The sequence below is a fragment of the Panthera uncia genome (assembly GCF_023721935.1).
Source record: "Panthera uncia isolate 11264 chromosome C1 unlocalized genomic scaffold, Puncia_PCG_1.0 HiC_scaffold_3, whole genome shotgun sequence".
Lineage (NCBI taxonomy): Eukaryota > Metazoa > Chordata > Mammalia > Carnivora > Felidae > Panthera > Panthera uncia.
The window spans coordinates 13,499,790-13,524,654 of record NW_026057584.1 but is presented as its reverse complement, the minus strand read 5'-3'; the positions used below and the strand labels follow the sequence as shown (position 1 = coordinate 13,524,654).

Genomic DNA, 24,865 nt, shown 5'->3' with positions numbered 1-24,865 from the left:
TTGCCTGATGTTTAGTTCCAGCAAATTTCTAGAGTAGATATTAACAGGATGGCTTGTTGGCTCTTGGGAGAGGAAAAGTTGGTCATGAAGAGTCACTACAAATCATGTGCATTGAATCAGGTCATGACAATCTTGTTTCCTTTTACTTAGGCCTGAAACGGGATGACTGCATGAATTTTTTAAAGGTATCTGATAAGACCTCAGAGATGTTTTTGTAGACCCATTGGAACGTGGTTTCTAGCAGTGAGTATCACTGCTCTCTCCTGACTCTGTTGAATTAGACACATGCATGAATGGAACATGTGACAAAGTCATGAGGCTGGTTTGTTGTAGATGACATAAAGGTAGAAGCAAAAATAATTAATCGGTTGGCATATCCAGAATCCAAAATGTTCCCTCATGCAGGCTAAGTCTAAGAAGATGAACTTCAATGAAGAGTAAAAGTAGATCTTGATTTAAATTTCGAAAAATCCATGGTAGGGGCACCGGGGTGGCTCAGTAGATTGAGCGTCGACTTTTGATTTCAGTTTAGGTCATGATCTCGTGGTTGTGAGATTGAGACCCATGTCAGGCTCTGTGCTCAGCAAAGCCTACTTGGGATTCTGTTTCCCCCTCTCTCTCTGCCCCTCTCCCACTCACATGTGCATGTGCACACACTCTCTCTCTTTCAAAATAACTAAACTTAAAAAAAAAAAAAAAAACCAAACATGATGTTATAGAGATGTGATCTACCTGTGCATCATGGAAAAGACTTTGGTATTAATATAAACCAGCATGTAGTTAAGTTGTATTGGCAGAAAACCAGTATTAATAAGAAAGGCAATGGTAATCCTGGTTTTCTTGACATTGATAAATGTTGAAAATGGTGTTCAGTTCTTAGTTGACAGAGTATGAAGGTTGTAGACAAACCAGGATCGATTTGGGAGACAGTAATGAGGATGCTGAACAATGTGCATAAGGAAGTTCTAAAGAATGATGATTATAGTTGGAAAGATAAGACTATATCAGACAGGCTAATTGTTGTAAAAAAACAAAACAAAACTTAAAAAAATAGCATGCACAAAGACTTATGCCTAATTACAAGCGTGGCCAGTGACATGTATCTTATGCTTTGACAAACTCTTACCATTTATTTTAGTAGTGGGACAGGAAAAGATGAAAATCCAGCAAATACAATATACTCAATATAACCCAAAGGAGTAAATATAAAGCCATTGTCAAAGTCCAGAGAAATAAATTCCAATTCCGCAAATAAGGAATGTTCTAGAAATAAAAGTTGTACTAAAAGTTGTAATAAAAGTTGATGTCTAATAAAAATGGAATTAGCCATCTTGCCATTCATTCAACAACTATTTCTTGAGTGAAGACTCTCTGTTATGCATAGTGACAGATACTGGGTAATTGACACATATTCTTTTGAGCCAGTATTTTAAACCAATAACATGCTGATTTCAGGAAAACATTCATGTTTTTAAAAGAGACATAAAAACACATTTAGATGGGCATTGAAGAGGGTATCTTTTGGGATGAGCACTGGGTGTTGTATGGAAACTAATTTGACAATAAATTTCATATAAGAAAAAAACATATTTACTAGCATTTATGCTTTTCAATAATCAGCTGTAATTCTTCTTTAATATATTTTCTTCAGGCTGACCTAAATTTCAGTGGGTCATACCTAAATTTCCTTAGAATTAGCAGTTAGGAGCATTAGTATCGCTTCCTCTATCAAACGGTACAGAACTATTATTATGTACCAAAGATCACATTACAGAGCTAATGGGATCATGAAAAAAAAAAAAAAAAAGCCTAGCTCTCCAATCTTACAAATAAGGAAACTGAAATGTAATGGGGTAAGTACCTTCTGTAGTGACATACACAATATGAAAGCACAGGTCCACCGAATCTGTCCTTAGTATTCTATCTGATACCCCATCAGAGGTCCATAATGTTCCTCAGGCCACTGTATGTGGACACAGAGATGGACTGAACTGACTGAACAACCAACCATGCCAAATAAACACCATTGCCTCTGTTCCTAAACAAGGTCTCACTTGTAATGCTTAAACAAAATACGTGCCAGAAGATATGCATTTATCATGCTGAAATAAAGGCTCCACTGCAGATAGATTTACGAAAAGATTCCAATGTGGTAATCTAAGTGACTTCAGCCTCACATGATGTTATTGGGGCCAGCAGCCAACGTTAGAAGGACCCAGTTGGGAAGTGAGGATATGGTGCCCTCTAGGGAGGACTGCTTGAAAAGTCAAGTCTACTCAGTAAGGGGTCATGGATGACTGAGTTTAAATAGTCCCGTTAAAATTTCATGTCACCGGTTGAAAGCTTTCAACTAAACTAAGAATTAGATTTTTAGCTAAGGTGTAATGTTCTACCAAAACTAAAACATCAATCGCTGAATCAAAATATTAAAAATAGATGATATGAAGCTCTATAAGAGAGAAACCTATGTAGGGAAGCTGTCTGAAGAATAAAGTAGTCTCAGTTAAACTTTTTAAAAAAAGTTTATTTATTTATTTATTTTGAGAGAGAGAGAGAGTGTAGGCAGGGCAGAGAGAGAAAGAGAAAGACAGAATCCCAAGCAGGCTCTGCACTGTCAGCACGGAGCCCTAAGTAGGGCTCGAACTCATGAACTGCAAGATCATGACCTGAGCCAAAATCAAGAGTCGGATGCCTAACTGCGCCACCTAGGAGCCCCTCGCCTGAACGTCCAAGTTAGTATTAGGGAATTCCCCTCTTTGAGATTTCAAAAGCAAGAGTCTAAAATATTCACTGTATCCATTTATTTACTTCAACCAAATAAGAGATTACTTTTGCAATCGTCCTTCCTATAAAAGATCTGTTTAATCCATCCCAGTGTCTCCCTGCAAATCTCATTTCACCCTGGGTGGTTTGTGGCAATGTTAGCAGAACATCTGCAGAGAAGAAATACAGATGGAGGGTGTGAAGGACACAGGGACAAAGGCAACTCCTGAGGTTTAAGAAAAGTCTGGCAAACTATATTCAGAGTTTAACAAGAAAAACTCTGCAACAGCCACAAATTCAAACTGGCCACTTAAAAGACCCACCCACGAATTTTCATTTTGACTCAACTGTATGCTTGGGTTCTACCCACACTGAACGATGTGGTCAAGCCTCTCAAATGGACGGATATGGGTTCCAAGACACTGAGAGGGGCCTCTGTATTGCCCTCTTCCTCTTAGCTGAGACACTAAGGCTCCTTTAACAGGTGTAGCAGTTAGTCGTTGCTGAGTGACAAACCACCCCAAAACTCAGGGCCTTACCGGAAATGCGACCATTTTTTACCGCTAAGGAGCTTAGCCGGGGATTCACTCTCGTGTCTGCAATCCGCCACAGTTCAGCCAGGAAGCTGTGTGAATCTCTGGGGCCTTGGCAGACGCCCCTCTTTCCCAGTAAACATCATCCTCCAGAAGCTGGCCCAGGTGTCTTCTCCAAATAAAAGCGGAGGAACAAAAGAGTAAGCAAGGGCACTCGGGAGGCTGTTCCACCTCTGTATGTGGGTGAAGTTTATTCTTGTCTCATTGGCCACGGCGAGTCAGAACACCAGGCTCAGAGTCAGTGTGGGAAGGCATCCCCGACAGTCCTGGATTGAGGGGATTTTGAAGAACCAGGGAGGTTGATGCAATCCATTTACCAGGACAGGGGACGGGAAGTGATAGGGTCCGACCGGAAGTAAAGGCACACACAGCCAATACCTCAGACACAGGTACGAATCACTACTCCGCATGCCTGACAGCGGTTTCTTTGGAAGAGTGGGATTTGAGGAGGGGAAGAAAGACCAAGAAAGCAAAAGAAAGTCTCAGAAGGGGAATACAGGGAGGGTATAATCAACTCTAAGGCTCTCAACCTTACTGGTCACCAGGACTGCCTGGGGGGGCTTACAGAAAAACACACTGCTGGGTGAAGGGGTGGGGCCTGCTAATTTGCTCTTCCAACAAGTCCCCAGGCCATGTGATGCCCTTGCTACTGTGGGAAGGGTTAGGGGGGCACACACTTGGGAACCTCTGCTATAGAAAGCCTTGGTGGGGCCCAGAAAGGGGTTTTAGGCACTTCTTTGTTCCAACATCGGTTAAGCATTTCATCTTTTGGTTGAAGTCAGTTCATCCGGTTTTAGGAGCCCACATTTTCAAAGAACCAAATGGAGTTGGGAATATTGATTCAATCTTGAAAAATGGATAGAGAAAAGAAAACAGAAGGGTTTCATAGCAGACAAGTCAATGAATCCAGGCTTAGAAACAGTTAAGTTCACAGCACTAAATCCTGTGAGACTTTTCTTCCAACGAAGCATCCAGCTTGTGTTGAATAAAGCTTTATTCAAATAAATGTAAGCTTTAAGTTTAAGCTTTATTTAAATAAACTAAATAGCACAGCAACGGCATAAGGACCCATCCTCCTCACTGGTCTAAATCAAACCAAACCTTGAGTAAGGAGGCCTATATCTTCTCGGTTGATGAGTCAAATACTTTGAAGGAAAACATACTGAAATGTTTCAGGTTTTAGAAGCAAGCCTGACCGTGACTCACTCCGCCTAACAGGAGGGCATGCTTTCTCTGATAAAGTTAAGTCGTGATGAAAAATATTGATAGGATATCAGTAATAGCACATGGGTACAGTCCAGACTCTTGCACAGCAAACGACTCCTGTCAAATGATGGGGTTCAAAGGTTTGATGCCAATAAAGACTACTGTAAAAAAACAAAGAGAGATGATGTTGCAGAAGTTTCCAGAAAGGACTTGTGGTTTCTATGGAAAGTAGAGAAGTCACAGGTAACACATTCCTTGGTTGCTTCTGGTAAGAAATTTAAATAAAAGCATCATATCTGCCGCACAGACAAACCTGCTAACGGTAAGGTGCACCGGAAACTTCCAGCTTCTCGAAGTGATTCCCTTTCACTAGTCAGCGAGGAAGGAGGTGGGATAAATCGAGACAGCTTGAAGAAAATTAATCTAACTTAGCTCTCACAGGGTGTCAACTCCTGAGACCAATGTCACCAGCCAAGAGGAGAGGAAAGACAGGTCTGCAGTTAGGACTTCGGTGTACGTATGGCTTTCCCATGTAATAAAATTGTGAGGGTGTGGTTTTTAAAATGAAATGCATTCACTTGAGCCTGATCTTTAAAGAATAAAAGAAGACAGAAGGCCCTCTGTCCTTTAGCAAAGGACACTCAGCCAAGCCAGGTCCAGAGCTGGGGAGAGCTGAGTGAGAGAAACACTTCGGGGCTCGCAGGGCACCTGGCTCCTGACAGGGAGGCTGTGTCAATATGCAAATTGGCGCAGGCATTATGAAAAGGCACCCAAAATGTCAGACTTTCAGAGGAAAGTCTAGCTGCTCTCAGCTCCAGTGTGAGCCAAACGAGCCAGTGTCAACATGGCCCAAGCTGCTTTCGAGACAAGGCCCACGGAGAGTGGCTCCCTGGAACAAGCTCAAGGTCATGGGCGGTTCGTGGGGAAGACGACTTGACTGCTTGGCAAATCCATTAAGCAGGGAGGAGAACCTGAAAATGGCTTTACCTGGTACTGTTACTATCAGTAACAATTCAACACATAACATGGCCCCAGATTTCCCCAAATGAGGCCCCGCTCATTCAGAATCTGAAATCCTCGGTCGCGGAGTGAAGACGTCACCTGTGAATTCACCAAGAGTAATGTGAGCCCCCGCCCCCCCAACCTGCACAGGTTCTACGAAAGGTCGAAGGCTCCCCATCCGGGTTTCCTGACTCTGCTCTGGACCAGACAGTAATGGACAGTCATCAGGCATGTTCCTTTCACACAACCCAAAGACTCAAAGTATCCTTAATGATCTCTTGGCTAAATGAGGAGCTTTGGAAAAGCTCTGGAGGCATGAATGACAATTATATAAAACCTCCAAAATATACTTCCAAGTTCGTTTTATTTCAGTACTAATTTCACGCTAAATTCCATCTGCTTCCACTTTATTTTCAAAATAAAAAAAAAAAAAAAGGAAGACAATTCCCAAATCCTTTAATCTGCTTGTGTAATAACATCTGTTTTCTCAGTTTCATACTCAGTTTTCAAAAAATTATAGCACCAAGAGAAGTTGTCTTTCCCATTAGATCTCAAAAGGAGAGATATTAACAATAAAACCAGGACATATCGCTCCTTGTACCTGACAAGGTACCTCCCATTCCCAAAGCCTTTATCTCGCTCCATGCTTGTATCGAATAACAGAAATAAAATAATAATTATAAATTGCGAACACTGGAGAAAAGAGACAATGTTAAAAATACTTGATTAAAAAATTAATCTTTAAGAAAATCGTATAAGGCAAGTGTGATTATTGTGCCCATTTCTACAAGGGGAGAAAAATGGAAGGTTCTCTCAGGTCACACAGACACTACTGTTCTTTTTTTTTTTTTTTAATTTTTTAATGTTTATTTATTTTTGAGAGAGAGACAGAGACGGAGACAGAGACAGAGTGTGAGCAGGGGAGGGGCCAAGAGAGAGGGAGACACAGAATCCCAAGCAGGCTCCAGGCTCTGAGCTGTCAGCACAGAGTCCAATGCGGGGCTCGAACTCATGAACCGAGAGATCATGACTGCAGCCGAAGTCGGACACATAAACGATTGAGCCACCTAGGTGACCCCAGACACTACTGTTCTTGAGCCTTAATTGCATATCAAAATATTTGGAAACTTATTTTCCTGGTTAGCTACAACAGAGTTAAATAATAATTCAGTCTTGATTAATACTCTGAGTTCATTCATATCGAAGAAAGTACACAGATAATTTATTTATTAAAATCAGTTCGCAGTCTTTTTTATTGAAAATACACGGAATTTTCAGTACCCTAAAGACAAATAAGAAAATAATCATTTACGTGCTGGATAACATGCATTATCAAAACCCCCTAAATATAAAGGCCTCTGATCACTCAAAAGTACATTTGTTGTTGCTTGAAGAGTTAAATGTGCTGGTCTAAAAAGTGTGGTAAGGCTTAGTGTATTTTAAAGTATTAACTCTCAGAAACCGCTCCAGGAGGAATACGGGTAAATCCCATTCATCAATCTGTGTTTCTCCTATCTGGCCTGATCATGAAGAGAAAGTTCGTGATTCTGATATGAATAAAATTATGTAGGTCAGATCACTGCAGCAAAAGTGGAGAGTTGGGACATGTGCATCAATCAAGCTAGAGCCTCAAATTGCTTAGATGATAAACCCTTCAATGCTTCACTATGATCAGTTTGGGGCAACCTAATCTATCTGTGCTTGACATTACTTAGGAAGAGGCATCAATGATGGCATCCTACATGTGTTTAATGCCAGTGTTTGAAAGAGGAATTTATAGCTTCTTGGGGTGCTCTTCGGTTCAATTACTGACTCCCCAGAATCACCGATGATGTCACAGAATTGAGATAGAAAATTCAGTGCGGGCTGCAAGGCTTTGTGTGTGTGTGTGTGTGTGTGTGTGTGTGTGTGTGTGAGAGAGAGAGAGAGAGAGAGAGAGAGAGAGAGAGAGAGAGAGGTGGGGAGGAGGGAGGGAGAAAGAGGGAGAGGGAGCGGGAAGAGAGGAGGAAACAATAATAGATGAGGAAAAGTAGAGTCGCTCAAGAAATACTGAGCTTTCCAAACATTTAAGACCTTTACGTATTTTTCTTCCTTCTCTTTTTTGTGTCCTTTAGCAAACCGCCACTTACACAGCAGCCATAATTTAAAGATCTTTAGGAAAGATCCCTGTCTGATTCCTCTTACCAGGACATTGTGCAAATCTCTTTCTTTATCAAACCAATCCCTGCTGGCTCAAGTCCAGTCATCCGCCCATGTGCAAGCCCAGGGTGTGACATGCTCTCAGTGATGAGAGAGATGCCCAGTAAGAGAACCACAGTGACCCCTGCAGAAGACTGGCTCAGCTCAGCCCCAGTAGGAGATCACTAACTAGGCCCAGCAGGGACCCCTGCCCGAGTTTCACCAAAATGCACAGAAAGTAAACAGCAGTTTGATTTCCCACTGGATACGAATGCTCCCTTTCTCTTTCACAACCTCATGGTTCCTTGTGGAAAAAAAATTTTTCTTTTCGAGAGAAGATTCCACAGTAATAATGACGGGATTTTAATGACATCTGTCAAGAAATCATCATTTCACAATTTTAGATGTACTTGGGACTCTTTCCTCCTTAAATATGACTTTTATTCTATCAAACTTCAGCATTAAGTTATATGAGGGCATCATCTCTCCATCTTACCATATTACAGCAGTTTTTGATAAAATCCTTTGCTATTTTTTGTAGGGAAATTTACTTTCACTTAATTAGAATTTTCAGCAGCTAAGCTGTTCTCAACACAGGGACATCCAAAATATCATTTCAAAAATGTCTCCGTGTCTCCAAAAGATAGATGAGGAAGGCATTTTGGGGTTACTATGATATTTCATAACTCTAAGAAGTAGGTGATATCATTTAAAAATTCCCAAAAGTCAGCATATAAAAGTTATTTTTAAAAATACAACTTAAAAACTCACTGGATACAAATGCCTATGGCAGGATAAAAAAAAATTCTTACATCAAAATGTAAATTTTAAACCCACATTTTGCCTCTGGGAATTTTTAAAATAATATCACCTACTTCCCAGGCTAACTAGATATTATGGGAGCCCGAATGATTTTCTTATATATCTTCTGGAGACAATGAAAATTTTTGAGATGATATTTTGGATCTATCTGTATTGAGAAAAATCTTAGTTGCTGAAAAATTCTAAGTAAGCGGGAGAAAATCTCCTTATAAAAAATAAAACTCTGTTATAATATTATAGGACATTAATTATAGTACATTATATTACTGGTAAATTACTAAAATTATATTCTGTTTTGTAGTGTGTGAGATTAATCAGCTTATATTTATTGTAATTGATTACTGACATATTTAGATTAATATCTGTAATTTTATTTTAAGATATCTACTAATCATGCTTTTCATCTTTTTTTTTCATTACATGCTCGGTTGAAATGATATATTTTTTAAAATTTTTTATTTATTTTTGAGAGAGAGAGAAACAGAGTGCAAGCAGGGGAGGGGCAGAGAGAGAAGGAGACACAGAATCCGAAGCAGGCTTCCGGCTCTGAGCTGTCAGCATAGAGCCCGACCTGGGGCTCGAACCCACAAACCGTGAGATCATGAGCTGAAAGGAAGTCAGACGCTTAACCGACTGAGCCCCCCAGGCACCCAAAATGATATGTTTTAATTTTTTTTCTCCTCTGCTGGTTTAGAAGTTCACTATTTTATTTCTCCTCCTCATTTTACTGTATCTAAAGTCATCATTTTTCCCCCTTTCATATGTTTAATCTCTCAATTTCTCTGAATTTTGTTTTGTGTGAATTCAGTGCCATCTTTTTAATACATTAGTTCTCTCTTGAAATGGATCCAGTCTGATTAAGTCCAGGGGACATTATTTTCATTTCTATGATTTTCCAACTGGTTAATTTGCTTTGTTTTATTAGAAGCCCCTGCTTCCTTTACTTGCCAAAGGTTCTAATGCAAACTCCATTATGAGGGGATGCAAAATACTGTAATGTGGTTTTAATGTAACTGGTGATTGATCTCTACCATTGACCTGTTCTCATTTGAAGGATGAGTAAAAATCACTAGCTCCCGGGGAGGGGGAGTCTGGGTGGAGCATTTTCTAATTATTTGAGATTCTCTTAATTTACAGTATGTCACAAAATTTGCGAACAGGATCTGCTTTTTTTCTTTTTTTAAAGAAACTTACGAATCTATTCAATGATAAAAATACCAAAATAAAACATTTTTGGAATAGAATCTGGAAGATGGCCAAAATAGATTTCATTATTTTCATAATACTGCACCTTGGCAGTTTGTGTGATTGAAATTTTATTCAATAACCACTCTTCAAAGATGGCTGTGTTTTAGTGTACTTTTAAAGAAGGCTTTTTAGGATCGCCATTATTATTTACATGTTACCAGAACCACATTCGTCTTCTGATTGTTGATTTAAAGAGGCACTTGTCTTAGGATTTGTTTTCCTCATCTGTTCTGAAATTTTAGTCCGCCGACAAATCTTGAGTCAGAAGGTAGGGCCATCCGATTTTTCATCCTAGACTGGTGATTCCATCACAAGGTAACTGGACAGACCCCAGACCCGAGCCATCTGGTAGCTCGGCCGGGGCTGAGAGGCTGTGTTTTGGAATCTGGCTGTCAGGAATGGGACAGTGTGGTGGTGGCTCTTTCCAGACCTTTTTTTTTTTTTATTTATTTATTTATTTATTTATTTATTTATTTATGGAATGCTTTTTTTTTTTTTTTTTAATTTTTTAATATATGAAATTTACTGTCAAATTGGTTTCCATACAACACCCAGTGCTCATCCCAAAAGGTGCCCTCCTCACTACCCATCACCCACCCTGCCCTCCCTCCCACCCCCCATCAACCCTCAGTTTGTTCCCAGTTTTTAACAGTCTCTTATGCTTTGGCTCTCTCCCACTCTAACCCCTTTTTTTTTTTTTTTTTCTTTCCTTCCCCTCCCCCATGGGTTTCTGTTATGTTTCTCAGGATCCACATAAGAGTGAAACCATATGGTATCTGTCTTTCTCTGTATGGCTTATTTCACTTAGCATCACACTCTCCAGTTCCATCCATGTTGCTACAAAAGGCCATATTTCATTTTTTCTCATTGCCACGTAGTATTCCATTGTGTATATAAACCACAATTTCTTTATCCATTCATCAGTTGATGGACATTTAGGCTCTTTCCATAATTTGGCTATTGTTGAGAGTGCTGCTATAAACATTGGGGTACAGGTGCCCCTATGCATCAGTACTCCTGTATCCCTTGGATAAATTCCTAGCAGTGCTATTGCTGGGTCATAGGGTAGGTCTATTTTTAATTTTCTGAGGAACCTCCACACTGCTTTCCAGAGCGGCTGCACCAATTTGCATTCCCACCAACAGTGCAAGAGGGTTCCTGTTTCTCCACATCCTCTCCAGCATCTATAGTCTCCTGATTTCTTCATTTTGGCCACTCTGACTGGCGTGAGGTGGTATCTGAGTGTGGTTTTGATTTGTATTTCCCTGATAAGGAGCGACGTTGAGCATCTTTTCATGTGCCTGTTGGCCATCCTTTCCAGACCTTTTTAAGGAGACTCTCCATTCCAATCCCTGGTTGACAGCTTTGAACTTGGTCTCAGATGCCTGCCTTGAATAAGGTTCATTCGGTATCTGATGCTCAGAGGCACTATCCCTGCCATCTAACTACTCCTTGTTTTCAGTCCCTCTGACTGCTTTTTGTTTCTGCTTAGTTTCTATTTTTACCTGAAAGATTTAAAAAAATCTTTACACTTGGTAGGAATAGGAAAGGTGGAGGGGAAGCCTTGAAATGTCAACTAAATGCAATAAAATGTCACTCACTGAAAAGAAAAATAATCAGCTAGAACAAGAACATTTTGGCCAGAAACTTCACTCAAACTCTTTAGGCTTCAGTGTCCCCGTCTTCGAGTTTCAGTGCGGCTTAAATGCGATAGGATTATTTTATGATAATCCCATCTTAAACTTCTTTGCCGAACATAAAGACACAAAATTATGTACTATTTATGCTTATCATCTAGCCTATCATGGCTGCATCATTAGAGTCAGGGTACCTTGTGCAAGTAGGCTAAAAGGTTGATCTCTAGCATATAATTCGCTTTTTAAATGTCTTACTATGACTTTTTTGATATAAAATATGCAAGTAAAAGTGAAAAATAAGATAGTGGTCTACATATTAAGATTCTCTGCTTTTATCTGAACTTTTACATCATATAGAAAACTTCTTAGATTTAATGCTCAAAACAAGATCCACTCTTATTAATTGATTATCATTTGCATTTGTTTAGAAGCTTTTGATTAAAAAAGAGGGTTTTCCTGTTTCGATTGATATAAGAAGGCGAATATTTTATCAGAAATCTAGAAGGTGACATTATCTAAACGTACATTCTTTCCCAAATAAGAAATCCTCTTACTTGCAGTTTCTAAGTTTACAAGCTTAAGCCCAAATAAGACTAAAACCAAGAAAACCTTCTGAAAGAATTTCCTAATCAAATCTGTTATCCAGTAATTTCATTTTTAGGAAATGGCAAGAGTGGATGGGTTGGGCAATCCAGTGTTGGGCCTTTGATAGGCATCTCCAAAGGCTATGCATTCCGGTAAGTCAAAGATATCAATTTAGAATGCAAACAACCATCCTAATTTTATTTTTGAAGATAGCTGAGCCACAGGAACAAAAGCCACTATTCAATAGGCACAGAATTACATGTTATATGGAGAGAGACAGAAGTAAAATGATATTGTTGTGAGACAGACAGAGAGAGACGGACACGGACGGACGGACTGATTCGGCAGTTTGACCTGGTATGCCATTTGTGTAAGGCATCTAAGGTCATTATTCAGCATGAATACTTCTCCAGCTTGTCCATTTTCTTTCAGGTTTCTAAACAGAGTCTCTAAGCAAGTTTTCCTGCTTTGTCAAAAAAAGAAAAAAATGTGGATAGCACTGTCTAGCCAAAGAAGTCAATAACTGGACATATGCCTCAGGTTCAAAAAAAGCAAAAAGTAAATGCTGGCCTTGCTGAATATGCTTAAGCTGGCTCTCTTTTTAGATCTCCACTAACAAAGTTAGGTTAATCATTGATGAAATCATCTAGAAAATTGAATCAAACAAAACCTTGTGTCGACTGAGTTATCCAAGTAATCCTGGTTTGGGCTATAATTCTATTTATAATTGCATCGGTTCCTCCTTATCCCTGCCAACAGAGAACAGAGGCCATCGTCTGCTTGCCAGCCCCCATTCCCTGCCTCTCAGTGTCAGTTACTCTGTTGGAATAACATGAATTCACAGTCATGGTTGGGAGGGGGGGGGTGCTGGCCCCCTAGGTTAGAGCTGTCCCACAACTCCTGCTGGACTGGATTTTTCATGACAGAGAAGTGAGCTTTAAGGAACACGATACCAGTGTGACAACTTCTTCCCAAATGCAGTGTTCGTCGTTTTCAAAGAAAGATGCAGCCCACGAGGAAGCACGATTATTAACAGTGTTTCTCTCCTTTATTCTATTCTGCATATCATAGGGACCATTGGGATCTCGGCTTCTGAACACCAGGCAGGAAGACACAGTGACCGGGAGATCGGGGCGGAGGAAGCGGGCTGCTCCTTGCGGGACTGAGCTGGGGTCTGGGTGAAATGAGCAAAGTGCGCCCCACCTACACCAGGACTCTGTCCCTAAGACAGAGCTTGCAGCTGGTTACCTCCTGCTGAAGCCAGGGGAGCCCCAGGCCTTTCCACGCTGTCCTGTAAATGTATGTAAAACTCTGTTACCAATTAGCAACCATCTAGTTTTGAATGGGCCATGCTCGTTTGAAACCTTTCTTTCTGAACTGGTCAGAACACTGTGGTGATGGTGATGATGACGCAAGAGAGGAAACAGCCTTATGGGCGGGGCCCCAGTGGAGACCAATGGGCTCACATTTTGTCCCTCAGGTTGTCCTCTTGCACAGCCCCCCAGACCCTCAGGATCCCGGCCTTATGTGTGGCCCTTTGAATGAGTAAAGGGTATCACCCTTGACCACACGATGTGATCGTTTCCTGAACAGATAGGGAGAAATGCCGCACTCCCGACTAATCCGGGCTCTGGGTTTCCAAGATCTGAAACAGACTCTCATGGTTGACGAAAAAGAAGACAACTGTGAATTTGGGGGTTGACAACTTCAAAGCTCAAGAGATGGTAGTTTAATTTTTTTTTTCTCCTGGCTACGATACAAATCCTCAAGCCAACCCACTTCAGTGTCCCATGCTCTTGCCTGGTTTTCGTCCTTAAACCCAGTTTTTAATAGTCCTGGCATCTCCTCCCTCCTGGCTCCCATCTGGATCCAGCTGTTCAATGCCTATGATTTTCTGTCAAACACAGTGGCCTGCTACACATTTACCCGACACCCAGCTTCCATTTTGAAGCAGGGGGTTTACCCTCTCATTGCTGGGAGTCCCTTTGCAGACACGGCCCTTAGCTCTGGCATTGGTATCAGGCTGGGATGTGAGGGTTGAACAAGAAGATTGAAAGTTTTTCATGATTACTTATTACTCTGTAAGGCATGGTCTACTGATTGCATGATTGTTAAGTTGAAGATCAGCAGCCAACATCCGAGTGTAAGCTAGCGGGTTCCCATGCTTTCCGTCAAGCTGTGTGACCCAACGACAAAGCTAAACCAACAAACTGGAGCCCCGAAGACACGGGTGTCGATTACAAGCGTGTCTGAATCCATATGTTGTTCTTGGACCTAATTCCTTATGGATCTAGCTCAGAGATACCGACTCAACATACACATAACTATTTGCCTGGGTAGACAGAGCACTTCCCTTTATGGCTATTCATAATTTAAAACTGCCCACAGTTTCATGTCCTTTTACTGTCCCATTCTAGAGCACTCCCATTAATGATGATTCATCAGTGAATAGTCTTGAATCAATATCAAAGTATATAATATTTTTTAAAGGAGGGTCATAAAAATTGTAACCATATGTCATTGATATTTTGTTGAGAATGAGACACACGTTTAGGGTCGTCTGTTGTCAATAGAGTCTATGGAGCAGAACAAATGAGTCACAGCAAAGACCGTGACAAAATATGGTGAGCACATTGGCAAAACAGTGGAGGAATAATGAGGTAATCATGAAGCAAAAATTTATATTCTGGCGAACAACTTAGCCCAGCAGCATAGGATATTTTAAAGGCTTCTTTCTCCTATATTTTGTTTATTCTGACTGTTCTCCAAACACGCATGCTTTATGACATTATTTGGATGAACAAAAGTGACACTGACTGATGGGATATATTCTGGGGGGCTTCTCTCCTCTGAGTGGAGGTAGCTATTTTAAGATTCTAAAAGACAATTTGTCAACTTAATGGCAATCATGAGATGACGTAACTTTCTAAAAATGTGTTGGGAGCATCTCAACAGGAGATGAATGGGACAGCACTTGCTATCATTTAGGACAATCTCCACCTTCAGAAATCCAATTTCTGTCACACACTAGAGCGTTTCGTCCTGGTAAGGAAAATGAAATTGGTTTCGATTCTGAAGAATCTTGGGTTTCAGACACACATACACATGTGTGCGCGCGCGCACACACACACACACACACACACACACCCCTCTTGCACTTGAATGAAAACAATTCCATAAATGTGATGGAATGCATGGTGTGCCATAGAACTACATTGTTTATATTCATTGGTTTTAAACACATCTGCAAAGATGGAAGAATCAGCATTTTGTTCCCGGAACTACACTTTGGGGACAGCTGGGCAAAAATCAAAGCAGTTTGCTAAAGGGGAAGGGAGTCGGAGAGCTTCGCCTTGTGCTGAGCAACCGAACTGGCAGGGCCCACGAGTGCCCTGTTCCACAGCATATCCCCCGGGCCATCAGAGAACCTGAAAGCTATACACAGTGGCAGAGTAAATCACCCGTTCCTCAGTCTTTCATTTCTACCGAAGCTAAGCAGATACTCATGTGTCTTCACACCCATCTGTGGCCCTACGTCCGCACATCAGGATGCCCGTTTATGATGATTTCCCCGTTTTTACCAATTCATTTGTTTATGAAGTTGCAGGGATGCGGGGAAAAAAATAAACGCAGGGAGGAACTTGTCCATGAAGATAGGACCCTGCACCCACCGGGCCAGCTGGGCGTATCAAGTACCTGCAGCAGGTTCCTGTAACGATCACACCTGTCGGTCCATTCTAGCTTTTATGAATTTGCAGTTTGATTTCCTAATTCGGATGGGATGCGGCGGGGGGGGGGGGGGGGGGGGGGGGGGGGGTGGGAGAGGGAGAAGAAAGCAGCACTGGAGTTTGTGGTGGTGGTTTTGTTTGTTTGCTCGACTTCCCTCCCGGCTCTTCTCCAAGGCAGACAAATCCGAGGGCTTGCATACTTCAGTATTCGTAAAGCCCCTCCTCGAAATAAACAGTCATGTCAGTACAACGACGCGGTACAGTTCCTTGGGGACGCGTGAGCCAGTTGGAAGTTTCCCATAAAACAGAAGATGGGCCCCAGACATTTAATAATTCAGGCTGTTCTACCACGTTACAAACGTTTTCACTTGGGTAAGTTCTCTACAATAAATAGGCTTTTGTGGAAATTGCTCCTCCATTTAACAGGTGAAGAAAGAACACAAATCCAGCCGGAATAACATTAAATTGCATTTTCCTAAATGTGCATTTTTCCCATGATGCCCTACAATACGTGATGTTCTAACACACACGCAGGGGCACACCCACACAGGCCCACAACACACAAATATCCACAGCTTATTTTATACTACAGCAGCTGACTGCGAGTTCTGGAGCTCAAGTACGCTTTGCACCATTTAAAAAAAAATTTTTTTTTATTACGTTTCTTTATTTTTGAGAGGCGGAGAGAGAGAGAGAGACAGAGCATGAGTGGGGGAGGGGCAGAGAGAGAGGGAGACACAGAATCCGAAACAGGCTCCAGGCTTCCGAGCCGTCAGCCCGGAGCCCGACGCGGGGCTCGAACCCACAAACCGTGAGATCGTGACCCTGTGGCAGCGTAAACGAGTCGTTCTTCTAGGTCACACTCCCCTGCACCACCACAGTTTCCTCCAAGCGTAGAATTTAGCCGTTCACCTCAACTTCGTGATTCAAAAAGCACCTTCTAAAACCTATACACCCCCAAGAGAATTTGTGCCTGGAAAAATCGGAGATTCTGAAAATTCTATCTGTCTTCCTGGCTGGGTGTTTACTACAACTCAAATGGAATGGACTAAGCGTTTTTATACCGCATAATTGAGTTTGAGTTCCCTGAAACACTCGCACAAGAAGTGCCTGGGGCCCAAACAGCCCCGAGATTTTGTCCCGAGATTTGGGAAAAGTGCAAACACTTGATATTTTCCTCTATGGAGACACCTGCTTGCATTTACTGTGAATCCCATGAGAATGTTGAACAGGACACTCATGTAGTGAGGAATGAAGGCCATAAGCTTGATGACAGGAGGGCACTGTTCCTGATTACCAACGTGGTTTTGAGAAAACGCTAACGAAACTTCAAAATGCAACTTAAATAAATTCAACAAATTTCTTTCTACAAAAAAAAAAACCCTTCTAATCATCATCCTACCGTTAACTATTTTAACATTTATTTACTTTTGAGAGAGAGAGATACACACAGAGCGTGAGCAGGGGAGGGGCAGGGAGAGAGGGAGACGGAGAATCAGAAGCAGGCTCCGGGTTCTAAGCCGTCAGCACAGAGCCCGACGCGGGGCTTGAACCCACGAACCATGAGATCATGGCCTGAGCTGAAGTCGGACTCTTAACTGACTGAGCCACCCAGGCACCCCTACCATTAATTTTTAAAAGTTTATTTATTTGAGAGAGAGAGATAGAGAGAGAACAGGGAAGTGACAGAGAGAGAGAGACAGAGAGAGAGAGAGAGAGAGAGAAAGAGAGAGAGAGAATACCAAGCAAGTTCCATGCTGTGAGCGCAGAGCCCAGGGTGGAGCTTGAACTCACCAACCTCAAGATCATGACCTGATGAGCCGAAACCGGGTTGGATGCTTAGCCAAGTGAGCCACTCAGGTGCCCCCACCATTAATTTTTGAAACCCTTGCTGATATGACCTCGAATCTCCCAAATATGTGCTAAATTGTCAGTGTGAAAGGAAACAGGAATAGCCAGTAAACATATAAAAAGATGCCTGACTTTCAAAAAGGGAAACACAGCTGAACACAGCAATATGATACCCTCTTCCACCCAGAAAACCAACGAAAGTCAGAAAGTCTGACAACACGTGTACTGTTGAGGAAGTGCATATATGAGGGCGCGAAAGGGCACCGTGTTTTTGGAAACAGTCCGGCAGCATCGCTAAAGTTGTAGAAGGGACCTGCACTCGGGCACCAGGAGATCTGTAAGAGCAAACGAGGAAACAAAACAAAACCGAAAAAAAAAAAAAAAAAAAAAACAAAAAACCCTGAAAGTCCATCCGCAGTAATAGCTGTTTCAGGAAGTACCTCCAGATGCTAAAATCAGTGGCAAAAGTCCGAGGAGAAGCAGGGGAGTCTCAGAGGATCTCCCTACAAGTTACTGGTGGGTTGCAGAAGGAACTGGATGGATGGCGGGATTCTTAGGTTGGAACCCCGATCCCCCATTGCGATGGGATTTGGAGATGGGGCCTCTGGGAAGTAATTAGATAATGAAGGTAGAACCCTCCTGATGGGGTTAATGCCATTATAAGGGACGCTCCCAGCTTTGTGCCATGTGAGGGCACACGGAGAAGATGACCGTCTGCTAAAGGGGAAGAGGTCCTCCACAGACACCCATCTGTGTGCACCTTCATTTCGGACTTCCAGCTTCCAGAACTATGAGAAATGAGTGTTTGTGATTTAAGCTACCTGGTCTCTGGTACGTAGGTCTGGCAGTCCCGGCTGACTAAGGCAGGAAACTAGTAACTTCGTAGAAGATAAACAAGGCAGACGTGTCCCCCTGACAGGCTGCGTTGAAGATACCCCATGGCTTCTGTGACATGCCTGCCCCAAACAGCAAAGCTGGTAGCTGATCAGGAGAATGCATCAGTCTAAAACCAGACTGAGGGCCATTCCACAAAGCAATGGGCCCGTGTTTTTCAAAATCGCACTTTCAAGAAAGACACAGGAAGACCTAAATACTCTTCTAGATCAAAGACGACCAAAGGGATATGACATCTAAATGCAATGTAATCTTTGGATCCCGGACCAGGAACAAAAAATAGTGGGTCACTTGGAAAAATCTTAATCAGGTTTACGAATTAGATATTATTATTGTGTCAATGTTAATGTCTTGATTTTGATCATCATGTTATAGGTATGTGAGAGAAGTGTTTTCAGGGGTGCCTGGGTGGCTCAGTTAGTTGAGCGTCCAACCTTCAGCACAGGTCATGACCTTGAGGTTTGTGAGTTCGGGCCCCGCGTCAGGCTCTGTGCTGACAGCTTGCTCAGAGCCTGCTTCGGATTCTGTGTCTCCCTCGGTATCTGCCTCTCTCCTGCTTGTGCTCTGTCTGTCTGTCTCTCTCTCAAAATAAGTAAATAAATAAAAACAGTAGAAACATATTTAAAAAAGAGAAGTGTTTTCAAAAAATATACTTGAACTACTTTGAGCTCTTCAAAGGGCATATCACATATGCGGTTTTTCTCAAATGTTTCAGAAAAACAAAAGGTGTGTGTGTGTGTGTGTGCGCGCGCGCACTTGTGTTAGAGACAGGGAGAGAAACAGAGTGAGACAGAAAGACGGGCGAGAAAGAGAGAGAGAGAGAGAGAGAGAGAGAGAGAGAGAGAGAGAGGGAGATGGTGATTAATTTTAAGTGTGGTAAAATGGCAACATTCGAGGAATCTGGGGGAAGGGTATATGAGATTCTTTATACTAGTTTACAAACAAAATATATTTAGATTTTTTTTGTAAACCTGAATGTTCTTCAAAATAAGAAAGGAAAAGGTAAAGCGAAGCAGGGGACTGATGGGGACGGTGTCCAGGGGTTGGTTACCTACAGGGGCGGGGGGGGGGGTACTTGGGGATGAGGAAAAGCAGAGTGACCGGGGTTGGGTGGGTGATCAGGGAAGGGTTCCTCAAGGAGATGATGAGACAGCAGCTGAGGAAGCACTGCGGAAAGAGCTATCTGGGCTGGGAAAGAACAAACACAAAAGCCTATGGCTGACGGATGCACGTTGCATGCCAGGTGCTCAAGGGCGGCCACTGGTCTTTTAACCTGGGCAGCAAGGGCATGATGGGGTTTGGAACTATTAGATCAAAGGTCTTCAATGTTAGCAATGGTACAATTCAATGTCTCTCTATTTCTCCCAGCAAACTGGATAATTCATAAAAAATTTAATGTACGGTTTAATGTGCCATTAGGAAAAAAATGTTAGAAATGGTAGAAATGTTTGGGCGCTAAAAATTCCAATGAACGATAATAGGGTGTCAACTTCAAAATACAAAGAAATCACACTGAAAATACAGTTTTTCCTTATAGTCACATCAGATCACTGAAAGGCAATAATTAAAATGGGTCCTTTAAAAAAAATCTCGGAACCTGTTCCATTTTGTCAAAAGCAGTGGACCTGAATGCCGGGCTATTATTTCCAGAGCTAGGTAATATTTAAGCATCTAAGTAAGGAAGAAAAAGGTAATGCCATATTGTTCCTCTTGCCCACAATATCTGCAGGGCATTTCCCCTTCAAAAATGACATGGGGTGGGGAGCATACTTCAAAAAACTATAAAAATACACATATCTCTCTCCATCCATCCAACCAAGAGTCGTTTGTTGCATTATAAGAAAACTCTGTAACTGTCTGATGAGGTGAGGCAATGACTAAATAATTACAACAAAAAACCATGTGTTCAAGAAGTACTATGGAAATGGAGACGAGGAAGGGATTGTCTATCAACGGACTCAGAGGGGAAGTAACGGGTAAAGGAAGAAATGAGTTGGATCTGGAAGGCAAGTAGGAGCTGAACAAGAGGAGAAAGAAAGGCAGGTTTGGTTTCTCTAGGCAGCTGGTAGCGTGCATGGCATATGTGGGAAATGCCCAGAACCTTGGGTGGCTGTAGTGTGGGGACGGTTGAAGAAAGAATGTCCTAGAGGGGCGCCTGGGTGGCTCGTCGGTTAAGCGTCCGACTTCAGCTCAGGTCATGATCTCACGGTCCGTGAGTTCGAGCCCCGCATCGGGCTCTGTGCTGACAGCTCAGAGCCTGGAGCCTGTTTCAGATTCTGTGTCTCCCTCTCTCTGTGCTCCTCCCCTGTTCATGCTCTGTCTCTCTCTGTCTCAAAAATAAATAAACGTTAAAAAAAATTTAAAAAAAAAAAAAAAAAGAAGAAGAAAGAATGTCCTAGAAAGTGAGGCTGGAAAGGCAGGTTGGAGCCAGGTGAGATAGGATCCCTTGAGGAACTAATCACGAGCATTAGAAGCATTCAGGAATAAAAGATTCACGATCCAAGCTGTGTGCTCACGTGTTAATAGAGGCAAAGTGTGGAAGGTGGATTATAGACGGTGGGAGGAGACCAGAGACCAGTTAGAAGGCTGGGATAAAACCCTTCAACCCTGGGGCTCCAGGATGGAGCCATCAAGGGGCGGAGCTCAGCAGCTGAGCACAAGGTGGAGACGGAACCACAGGTATCTGTGCACAGGTGAGAGCAAACCTGTGTGTGCGGATGAATCCTGTAGGGAGGTTTTTCAGGAAAGGCAGGGAGAAGATCTAAGGCTAGATCCCTGGTAAACCCCAACATTAAGTGGTTCATTTTCCTTTAAGGTATTCTGTGAGCTGACAATATATTAAGGAATACGTGATCTATTCTCTGTGACCAAAAATGTACTGAGTCTCTCCTTACTAGTGAATCAAAGATGCCATTTTGAATAAAATTGCACGTGTTAAATGGTTCATTTAACCGTGGGGTTAAATGATAAAAGATAAAGGATAGTTTCAGCCTATCTTTCTAAGTAGTGGTCATTGAGCCAATGTACACAAATTGTAGGCAGCTTGTCTGGCTCTGACACACAGAGTATTTGGTCCCATCCACCAGGCTCTCCCGTACACGATACTAGAGAGAATACAGAAAAGGAAGTTCAGGGTCTGCTAGGCTTGAGATCACCCACAGGTCAAGCTACTCTCAGAGAAAAAGATAACGAGGCTTGGTCAGAGATAAAGCAGGCTTCAGACAGAGTTCAGATTCCCCTGAATACCCAGAGCAGGCCCCACTCCAGTCAGATCTGGTGATAGTCTATTGTCTACTAAGTTACAGGGATGCCCGCTCCTAGGCATGCAGGCACAGAAGCAAATGAGCAAGACTCTCCCTGGATGGACGGCAGCTATGACAATGAATATGAATGTAGCTTAAGGAACTCACAGGCATGATATCATTGAAACCTCATGAGAATTGTGTGTCTCCTTATCTTACAAAGAGAAAAAGCTAAGGTTTTTTAACTTCATCAACGCCACACAAATAGAGAGGGTCAGGTTTTGGAACCGAGCTCTGGTCTCCTACAAAAGACTGTTTCCTCCACTTCATAGTAGGATCAGAAAACAGTGTTTGGGGAGGATTTGCTCCTTTTAATAATCCTCACAAGTGTTTGTGCTAGGTTCCTCGGAGATATTCACATCGTAATACCCGGAACCTGGGAATACGTTAACTCTCATGGAAAAGGGGACTTGGCAAATGGGACTAAGGTTAAGGACACTGAGATGGGGAGACTATCTTGGATTATCCAAGTAGTTCAATCTAGTCACATGAGTTCTTAACAGCGGAAAAGAAAGGCAGAGGGATGAGAGATGCATGAAGAGCTTGACCCGCCATCACTGGCCTTGGCGATGGAAGAACGGGGCCATGAGCAGGAAATGTGGTAACCTCTAGAAGGTGAAAATGGCCCTCAGTTTACCTCCAGCAAGAAAACCAGAACCTTGGCCCTCCAGTTGCAAGAAACTGAATTCTGCCGACAACCCAAATGAACAGGCAATAGATTTTCCCCTCAAGCCTGCAAAAAGGGACGAAGCCCTGCAGACGCCTTCATTTTAGCTTAGTAAGATCCCTGCTGGACTTTGCAACTACACTACGGTAAGATAGTACATCTGTGTGAAATCTGTCGTAATCTTGTCACAGCAGCGATGGAAATCTAGTGACAGTGTTTGTATCCCTACGAAGTCACGGAGACCCAGAGTGGGTCAAGTTCTGATCACTTCAGAGGACCCCAGAATCACATGCCATCACTCAGATTACGAGAGGCATCATGTCCGCTTACAGGAAATGACACAAGCCAAGAACACAACTCTACCCTTCCCTGCACTCACAAGCCAGAGGCACACATTTAACCGTCAAGGAATGTAGTTCCAGTCCTCTCTCCTTATTCAATACATGTATTTCAGGCAGTGTTGGTATACAGAACACAGAACCCTCAGGACAAAATTTAGCTTGAATCACCTAACACACATCAAACATTGAAACGTTCAACATTAGCTTCAACGTACGCCAACGAGTATTTCTTTGTGAACAAATTGTCTCAAATGAACACACCGAAAGCTGTTACAAGCTGTTACCACGAGTTGTTTCTTCCTTACGTTCTAGACTTTGAGTTATTAATTTAATAAGAGCCCCGAGAGTTTAAAAAGTACAGATGCAAAAAGAGACTATTAAGTGAAAAGCGGAATTAAAACAAAAACCACACAGAGCAGTTGCTACGGTATCCTAAAACGGTGTCAGGAAAGCCCCCTGACCTAAAGGAAAAAAAAAAAAGAAATAGAGAGTTTTTGAGAACTAAAACAGCATGAACATTCACTGATAAAATCGTACAGCTTTGGTGAATATATCGAGGGTTTTCTTGGAAATATAAACCACTCTCCATCATGGGACTGGGAACGGACTGCCGTCAAAACTCTGTCGCCCACTGCTCCTGAATTTTAATCAATCATTTTCTGCACCCAGCTCAGAGTTCCATTCTGCCCCAGACTCGTGATTGCTCCCGGCATCTGTGGGAACGACAATAACATCCCTGGCCAAACAGTGGGGCCTGTGTGTGCCAGCAGGGCGCCCACGAGAGAAGGAGCTGGTGTTGGAACAATGATTAACACCTGCTCAGCTGAATCTTATTTATTCAAGAGTCTACATTCATGCCGACCAACACTTATTTATTTATTTGTTTGTTTGTTTGTTTTCGTCTTTGGATAGCCTTTCGTGGGAATCTTCAACTCTGTTCAGTTCACTTCAATTCAATTGGTGACTACTGAGCAGGTACTCTATGCTGATACTTGATTGCCTAAGTATTTCTCCTTGGACATACCTAGGACTTTCTTTGCTGCAAACCAGGCACTCAGATTGCCTTGAACGTGCCTCTCCTGTACTTCTGCCATCTCTAAGGGGGGCGTGCCTTCTTACATTTAGCAAGCGTTTAGCAAGCAGCTAACTATGTGCCAGACATTTTGCTGCCCTGGAAATATGGAAATGATAACCACAGTGTCGGTCCTTGAAAGGGTATTGGAAATGTGTGGGTAAAACCATGCTCTGTCCTCCCGGTCCAGAAGAGGCAACGGGGACCGGGGTCATGTGAACTGTGGTTAACTGTACCAGAGATCAGACCGGCCACCAGCGAAGTGATGAAATGTTATTCCGATACAACTAGTCTCCCATTTCTATGCCTTTTGTCCCAAGGGATCAGGGGGCCTTCAAAAGGGATACCTGCGGGGGGATAAGTCCATGGCGATCTTATATATTCAAGGTTGGTCTCTAACTGCTGAATGAAATACCCTGGACCTTGTGAGGGATCAGGCTGCTGGGTGGACGATCTGGGAAAGACTCTGCTGTCTTCCTAACAACTGTGAAATCCTACTAGGGCGAGGACAGGTCATACTACCTTTGTCAGGTGTGAGAAGGAGGTGAAGAGGCAGAGGCAAAACAGACAGAGAGAGAACGAGAAAAAAGAGAGGTCCTTGTTGCCATTTTGATGGGAGTGAGAAGCTGTGGGGCTTGCAGGAGAGTTCAAACTCACCTACATTCCGGTCACGTGGGACCTGGACTGTAAGCCAAAGAACTGTAATTACAAAGGCTGGGCACACAACTGGAATCCTCTCTCTCTCTCTCTCTCTCTCTTTTTTTAATTTTAATGTTTATTTTTTAGAGAGAGAGAGAGAGAGCGAGACAGCGCATGAGCAGGGGAAGGAGCAGAGAGAGAGGAAGACACAGAATCAGGAGGCAGATTCCAGGCTCTGAGCTGTCAGCACAGAGCTCCACGTGGGGCTCGAACTCACAAACCCGTGAGATTATGACCTGAGCCCGAGTCAGATGCCTTAACCGAGCCATCCAGGTGC

General features: G+C 42.6%; 1 protein-coding gene and 1 long non-coding RNA gene across 2 annotated transcripts in view; both read right to left on the bottom strand.

Annotated features, from left to right (window-relative positions):
* The window catches only part of DOCK10 (dedicator of cytokinesis 10), a 268,151-nt gene that overhangs the window by 232,046 nt on the left and 11,240 nt on the right, over window positions 1-24,865 (bottom strand). The window lies entirely within an intron of this gene.
* On the bottom strand, window positions 1,588-15,812 carry LOC125911755 (uncharacterized). Its single transcript, XR_007454436.1, has 2 exons — window positions 11,136-15,812; window positions 1,588-10,242 (listed from the first exon to the last, which is right to left on the bottom strand). It is a non-coding gene; the product is annotated as an uncharacterized LOC125911755 (long non-coding RNA).